Raw genomic sequence first — 7964 nt, 5'->3', positions numbered from 1 at the left:
AAGAGGTTCAAGACCCTCTTTGGGCACTAACAGTTATGTGTATAGAAGAAACCAGCATTTTTACCACTGCTTTTGACTTACTAGTGGGGTTGACCCCCAATTTCTGAATATGGCAAATGGAAATATGGGGAAAATCATATGAAATTATAGTATATTCTTTTAGAGATGATCTTTCAGCCTGAATCAGGAGAATAATGTCATTTCCTTTTCTATTTCTTACTGAGGAAGAAAAATATGTTCACTCTTGTATCTAAAACAGAGCTTGGACATAGTTTGTGTTCAACAAATATTACTTGAATTAATGAATTAATAAAATAAATATCCAAGAAAGTCAATTTCTTTAAAAATTCAAAACTCTAATTAATATTTGAAAATATTTGTTTTTGTCCATGTGTTAAGTACATGTTTGTGATACTCCATGGTCCCCATACCACCCTCCAACTAAGTTTCCATAGGCCTGAGGTCTTTTTGGCATATTCAGTTCTTGCTAGAATTTAAGGTTGTGTTACTTAGCAGAAACATAGTAACTTGAAGCATGAGGAGAAACCTCATCAGAGACACAAACAGACAATGCACAGGAAAAGAAGTGAGAATTACACTTAGCCCTGGAAAAAGATGCTCAACATCATTCACTTATAAGCGTAAATTAAAACTACACTAAGATACCATTTCCTGCCAGTAAGATTGGCAAAAATCCAAGATCTGGACCACATACTTTATCGGTGAGGCTAGGGTGAAACACTCTTCTACACTGCTGGTAGGAATGAGAAATGGCATCATGATGATGGAGGGGAATTGGGGGAAATTTAGCACAATTATATGTGCATCTACCATTTGACTCAGCAATCATACTGAAATTTATCTTTTAGAAATCTAGATTCTAGGCCGGGCGCAGTGGCTCACACCTATAATCCTAGCACTCTGGGAGGCCGAGGTGGGCAGATCACAAGGTCAGGAGATCGAGATCATCCTGGCTAACATTGTGAAACCCCATCTCTACTACCAAAAAAACAAAACCTAGCTGGGTATGGTGGTGTGTATCTGTAGTCGCCCCTACTCCAGAGGCTAAGGCAGGAGAATCACTTGAACCTGGGAGGCAGAGGTTGCAGTGAGCTGAGATCATGCCACCAACCTGGCGGCAGAGCGAGACTCCATCTCAAAAAAAAAAAAAAAAGAAAAGAAAAGAAATCTAGATTCTAGAACACTATCCCAAAGCCACAGTAGCAAAAATATGACAAGATGTACATACAAGGTACTGTTATAGCATTATTTGTAATAACAAAAGACTAGCAACAACCAGAATCGATAGCACAACAGTTAAATAAACAATGCTTCAGCCACATAATGATAACTGCAGTGTAAAATGGGGATTATCTCTATACAGTAAGTGATCTCTAGGATATACTGTTAAATGAAAAAAGCAAAGTGAAGAAAAATATGTGTAGTAAGTTACCATTTACATATGAAAGGAAAGAGTAGAATCTATCTACCTATCTCTGTAGGTATGCATTTGCTTACATTATAAAAACCAGTAAGGAATAAAAAAAATTTTAAATAGCTGTATAAAATAGTACAGGGAGGAATATCTTTAAATATTCCAGATTTGTATTTAGAAACATATTTTTTTTTAAATCATAAAACAAAATTAAATAAAAACACAATCCCCGAAGCAAAAATAAAATAAGTGATTATATTTGTGTAGCCAGTAAACACCATTATGAAACAAAGAGAAACGATTTCAAATGACTTTATTTTTTTCATGTCACATGGATAATGTGCCCACGTTGTAACAAAGTTTGAGGGTGGCACATCTCGCACATGCACATGCAAACTCAGTCATCACACTTATGAGCTACAAAAGCAACCTCAAATGACTTTTTTTTTTTTTTGAGACCATGTCTCTGATCTTGGCCCACTGCAGCCTCCACCTTCTGAGCTCAAGCAATCCTCCCACCTAGTCCTTCCAAGTAGCTTTAGACAGGTGTGTGCCACCACGCTCAGCTAATTTTTAACTTTTTGTAGACACAAGGTCTCACTGTATATCCCAGGCTAATCTCAAACTCCTGGTCTCAAATGATCTTCCTACCTTGGCCTCCCAAAGTGCTGGGATTACAGGAATGAGCCACCACACCCAGTCTTCAAATGACTTTAAAACAGCAATTTGGTCATATATTCCCACTGAGATCAATCCTAAGGACAAAAATAACAACAAATACAAAAACAAAACCTTGAACTGTTCTCAGTAGCCATATTGTTGGTGACAGAGCTGGTTTTGTTATTCTGAGACTGCTGTGTTGCAGGATAAAGAAAAGTGATTATTTGGTTTCATTCAGAACTATATATTTTCGGTGTGGTGGAAAGGAGACATGGATGCAAGACTGGTGAGTTTAAGAGTCTGTAGACCTGTATTTCATTTGGAATATCTGTATGAAATCATGATGTGTTTGATCTTAAAAACATATTTTCTAGTTCTGCCCTGTATCAAATAACAAGATAGTCCCAGCATTTTGATTGAAATCCTTCCTTCCTTCCTTCCTTTTCTTTCCTTCTTTCCTTCCTTCCTCCCTCCCCGCCTCCCATTGTATATAATGGTCAGTACACATTATATATATGTAAGAAAATTTTACATGTTCTCCATAAATTAGTCCAAATAAAAAAAAAGCAGTGAATAAAAAGAAAGAAAAATTCCTTTTCTCTGTGGAGTTTATATTCTAGTGGTGGGAAAAGGTGATCCTAAATAAAATCAATGAGTAAAACAAAGTATGTCTAACTGCAATGGTGGATAATAAATCAGGCCGGGGGCTACAGAATGTGGATAACTGCTATTTTAAAGAAGGGGTCAAGACCTCATTGAGAAGGTGGCATTTGGGTCAACATCTGAGGAAGGTGAGGAGGGAGGTATGCAGATATCTACAGGAAGAGCATTCTGGGCAGATGAACCAGCCAGGGCAAAGCCCTCGAGGCAGAAGTGTGCTTGGAGTATTTAAGGATGAGCAAGGAGGATAGCGTGGCTGCAGCAGAGGGAGCTCAGTGTGGAAAGCAACGCCAGGGAGATAGTGCAGGGTCTTAGCGGCTACAGAAAAGAAAGGCCTTTGACTTTGAACTTTGACATGACTTGAGATGAAGAACAAGTACAGGTTGTTTTTTTTTTCTGATGAATTTTTTTTTAAAATTTTACTTTAAGTTCTCAGGTACATGTGCAGATCTTGCAGGATTGTTACATAGGTATACACATGCCATGGTGGTTTGCTGCCTCCATTCCCCCGTCACCTACATTAGGCATTTTTCCTAATGTTATCCTTCCCCAATCTCCCCAACCCCTGCTATCCCTCTCCTAGCCCCCTACCCACCAACAGGCCTCAGTGTTGGGGTCTGTGATGTTCCCCTCCCTGTGTCCATGCACTCTCATTGTTCAACACCCACTTACGAATGAGAACATGCAGTGTTTGGTTTTCTGATCTTGTGTCAGTTTGCTGAGAATGATGGTTTTCAGATTCATCCATGTCCCTGCAAAGGACATGAACTCATTCTTTTTTATGGTTGCATAGTATTCCATGGTGTATATGTGCCACATTTTCTTTATCCAGGTTTATTTATTTTTAAGCAGCTTTATTGAAGTATGCATTAATTTCCTGGAGCTGCCAAATAAATTATCACAAATGTGTGGCTTAAAACAGTAGAAATTTATTCTTTCACAGTTCTGGCAGCAAGGAGTGTGAAATTGGGATATCTGGAATCTGAGCTTTGGGGAAGTATAAAACTTTGAGGAAGAAAGATAATGAAAGAGCAGCTAAGGCTGAGGAGCAACCAATAAGACAAGAGAGAACCAAGAGAATGTGTGGTCCTAGAAGCCAAGTGAAGAAACTGTATCAACTGTGTCTACAAATATTGCCTATAGGGTCAATTAAGTTGAGGACTGAGAGTTGGACCATTTGATTTAGCAATGTGGAAGTCACCGTGGCCTTGATAAGCATAATTACAGCTGAGTGACATGGACAAATGCCTGATTTGAGTTCAAGAGACAATGGGAGGAGAGAAATTGAGGACAGGAAGAAAAGATAATTATTTTGAGAAGCTTTGCTCTAAAAGGGAGCCAATAATGAAGCAGTAGACAGAGAGGGGCTCAAGGATTGTTTTTATTTTTAATGGGAGAATTAATTGTACAGTGATGGGAATGATCCAATTGGGAAGGAACCATTAATGATGCCAGAGAGGGGAGAATTGCTGGTTCACCACTCTGAGTCTGGGATAAGATTTAGAGAAGAGGAGAGTTATTGGCTTTAAGAGGAGAACCAACAAGTTATTCATTCCAACAGGCAGGGTTGAGGTTGGAGTGGAGGGCACAGCGTATGGAACAGATGTCAGTGGCTGAGCTTATAGAAGTTCTCTTCTGAATAATTCTTCCTGAGTGACGTGTGAAGCTAAAAGAGGATAGGAAGGAGATGTTGGCATTTTAAGGAAAGAAGAGAAGGTATGAAAGAGTCATCTAAAAGACGAGTTAGTGAGTGAGTAGACTAGGAAAAGAAAAGCACGACTTGAGAGGCAGTGGATGAGGCAAATGCAGCAGTGTTAAGGGCCTCCTTGAGAGTGGTGGTCATGAATTCACAGTGAAACCAGATAGCATGACAGTGTGCTTTTCTTCAGCTTTATTCAGATGTGTAGGTGTTGGTGTGAAGTAGGCAGAGTTGGGTTTAGCAAGGCTTTTGACTGTGCCACACAATTGTTTAGTAAGGGAAGTGGGAATGTATACCAGGGAGTGATTGTAACACTTGACTATGGACTTTGAACATGGTAAGGGGTCAAAGTGTGAACAAAAGCATTGTATGACACAGGGAAAAATGTGATTAAATTAATGAGTTGTAGGTCCCGTTGAAATTACAAGTTTGAAAGTAGGAGAATTGTTTAACTTGGGGGGCCAGAATGCATGAGCTAAAAAATGGAGGTGGTGAGCAGAGAGTATAATGTTGAAATGGAAGGTACGGAGTTGTGTTATTGGTATATGTCTAAGAAAGTGGACAACAGAAGCAGGGTGAAGGGCAAAGTCCTGAGGAGAGGAAGTCAAAGAACCGTGACATCTGGATTTGAGAAGATCATCTCATGGAGACTGAACTCTCCAAGAATTAAGGCAGAAGTAGTACTGGAGAGTGTGACAGAGCCCAGAGTTAAAATAATCAAAGAATGAGTTGGGAGTGACCTGGTGGAGTAGATGACAGCAACAATGAGGAAGAGTGGTGACATAACTTGTCAATCTGATCTTCCCCTGAAGTAAGTCATAAGACCTCTCATGTGAGAGGTGCCCTTCCTGTACCTGGAGGAAAGGGAAAGGAACATCTTTATCTCTGAAGATCAAGAGATGCCAAAAAGAATATGAACAGGCAGGCCTCACTAAATTTCTCCCAGTTCATTACCATTAGGTCATACCGATTCACCCTTTCATATTTCTCAATGACTATTCTTTATCAAATCTATAAACTCAGGTTTAATTATTTATTCGAGCCTTTATTGCCTTATCAAGGTTCTCATGTCATATAGAACTTATAAATCTATATGCTTTCCTCTTGTTAATCTGTTTCTGTTACAGGGCCTCATCCGTGAACCTAAGATGTATAAAAGGAGAGATATTCCCCCCACCCCACATAACCATTTCCATTTTTTCAAAGAGGGAATAAACAATATATGACTGTATGCCTGATTGTTACCGTTCTATAGGTGTATAATACTTTGGAAAAATACCCAAGAAACTGGCCACATTGGTTTCCTGGGGAAAGGAATTAAGTACATGGGGACAATGGTGTCATGCCTGGGGGTTACTGTTTATTCTTTGTACCTTTTGAATTTGAGCTACATACAGTGGCTGTTACAAATAGGAATCGTGATATTAACATAAAAGAATGTCTTTTTGTCTTCAAGTTGGTGAGACAAAACATATATACACTTCTTATTATAAAATGGAAAGCGTTTAGTGTCCTAAGAGAGGCAGAGATTGTCTTCCAGGGTTGGCTAGAAAGTCAGGGCTGGTGGAAATTTAGGTGCAAGTTTAAGTTTGCATTTTGTTTAAATATACTTCAATGGAACTGGAATAAATGCCCCAATCTCCAAGTTCAGGTCATGCTCAGCAGTGCTTTAGCCTCCAACAAGTTTTTTGGTTAAAGCAGGTGCCAGAAAATTTGTAAAGTTCCATAAAAGCGCTGCTAGCATCTGGTAAAACTCAAGGGTTTAATATTACTAGTTAAAGTCTTTTTAAACACTCACCCCCCTCCTTTGTGACCTGTTCTGATGTTAAAGTAGCTGTGTTTAACACCATTGTATGCCAGCGGGAGACAGAAAATGCATGTTATTTTTAGCAAAGTCTAGTGCAAATGGTGTATGCTCTTTGGACTCTGCTGGCAGATTTGATTCTTAGCTCCTGGGAAGCCAAATTTATTTAAATTTTCATCCTTGTCTGTCGTCTCAAAGAGTGAAATGAACTTTTCCAATTCCTCAAACTGTGATGTGGTGGGTGAATAAAACCCCAAGGTGGCATCCAACTAGGACTGGATTGAAAGTTTCTTTTTTCTTTTTAAAGCTAAGTAAGGACACAAAGTTTCAGCTCAGCAGCTGATAAAGACATCTGATTTACTGAGAAAGCACACGGAACTCTTCCACTGTTATTTTCTAAAACAGGAAAAGTCTCAGGCAACTCATTAACTCATTAACTATAGCACTTCCCAAATCAACTAGTAGAAAGTATCTTAAAGGTTAAGATACCCAAACTTGAGAGAAAGAAAACACTGTATTTCACTATTTTACTGCCCAAGTCACCAAAAAGCCTCTCTTAAAATTTCTCTTTATTATTAATTAAAGAGGGTCTTACTATGTTGCCCAGACTAGACTTGGACTCCTGGGGTCAAGCAATCCTCCTGAGTAGCTGGGACTACAGGTGAGCACCACTTTTCTTCCTTGAATCTATTGATACGGTCAATGACATTTACAGATTTTTGAATGCTAAATCATCTTGCTCTCCTAAAGAAACTCAACTTGGATGTGACTTTTTTTTATATATTAAAACAATATATTCCTTGAAAGTTTAGAATTCAGCTGTTAAACTGTGTGGCTTTGGCATTTTATTCTTTAGAATATTTTAAACTATTGTTTCAATATTGTACAGACTATATTTGTCTGTATTTGCACATGTTTGCCATTTTTAATTTTTTTAGATGGAGTCTTGCTCTGTCATCCAGGATGGAGAGCAGTGGTGTGATCTTGGCTCACTGCAACCTCTGCCTCCCAGGTTCAAGCAGTTCTCTTGTCTCTGACTCCCGAGTGGCTGGGACTACAGGCACGTGCCACCACACCCAGCTATTTTTTTTTTGTATTTTTAGTAGAGAAGGGGTTTCACCATATTGGCCAGACTGGTCTTGAACTCCTAACTTCGTAATCCGCCTACCTCAGCCTCCTAAATGTTTGCCATTTTATATCCTTCCTATCTCATCATGCAATCTCAGACTGTCCTTCTAGGACAATTTTATTTCAGAAGTTATTATAGTTCAGTTGGTGGCAATAGGTTTTTAAATCTATAAATGTATTTATTTGATCCTCTGTTTTCAAAGATAGTTTACTGGGTACCTAATTCTAGTTTGATAATTATTTTCTCTCAACATTTTGGAGATACTATTTCATATCTCCTGACTGCCTTTGCTGCTGCCAGAAGTTTTTTGTCATTGCCCCTTTGTAGGCAATATTTTTCTCTGGCTGCTTCTGAAGTCTACTCTGGTGTTAATGAATTTTCCCTTCAATATCTTTGTGATAGGTTTTTTTGTTTGTTTGTTTTTTGTTTTGTTTTTTTTGTTTGTTTGTTTGTCTTTTGAGATGGCGTCTTGCTCTGTTGCCCAGGCTGTAGTGCAGTGGCATGATCTCAGCTCACAGCATCCTCTGCCGCCCAGGTTCAAGCGATTCCCCTGCCTCAGCCTCCTGAGTAGCTGGGA

The 7964-nt window shown here is 39.0% G+C and overlaps 1 non-coding gene across 1 annotated transcript; it reads right to left on the bottom strand.

The window, feature by feature from the left end:
* Positions 1-1760: 1760 nt before the first annotated feature.
* On the bottom strand, positions 1761-1864 carry LOC119472087. Its single transcript, XR_005201197.1, has one exon. It is a non-coding gene; the product is annotated as a small nucleolar RNA U13 (small nucleolar RNA).
* Positions 1865-7964: the final 6100 nt, after the last annotated feature.

Source organism: Cebus imitator, unplaced genomic scaffold (genome assembly GCF_001604975.1).
Source record: "Cebus imitator isolate Cc_AM_T3 unplaced genomic scaffold, Cebus_imitator-1.0 Scaffold84, whole genome shotgun sequence".
NCBI lineage: Eukaryota > Metazoa > Chordata > Mammalia > Primates > Cebidae > Cebus > Cebus imitator.
Note: the sequence above shows the minus strand (reverse complement) of the source record. Positions and strands in the feature narration are given on the sequence as shown.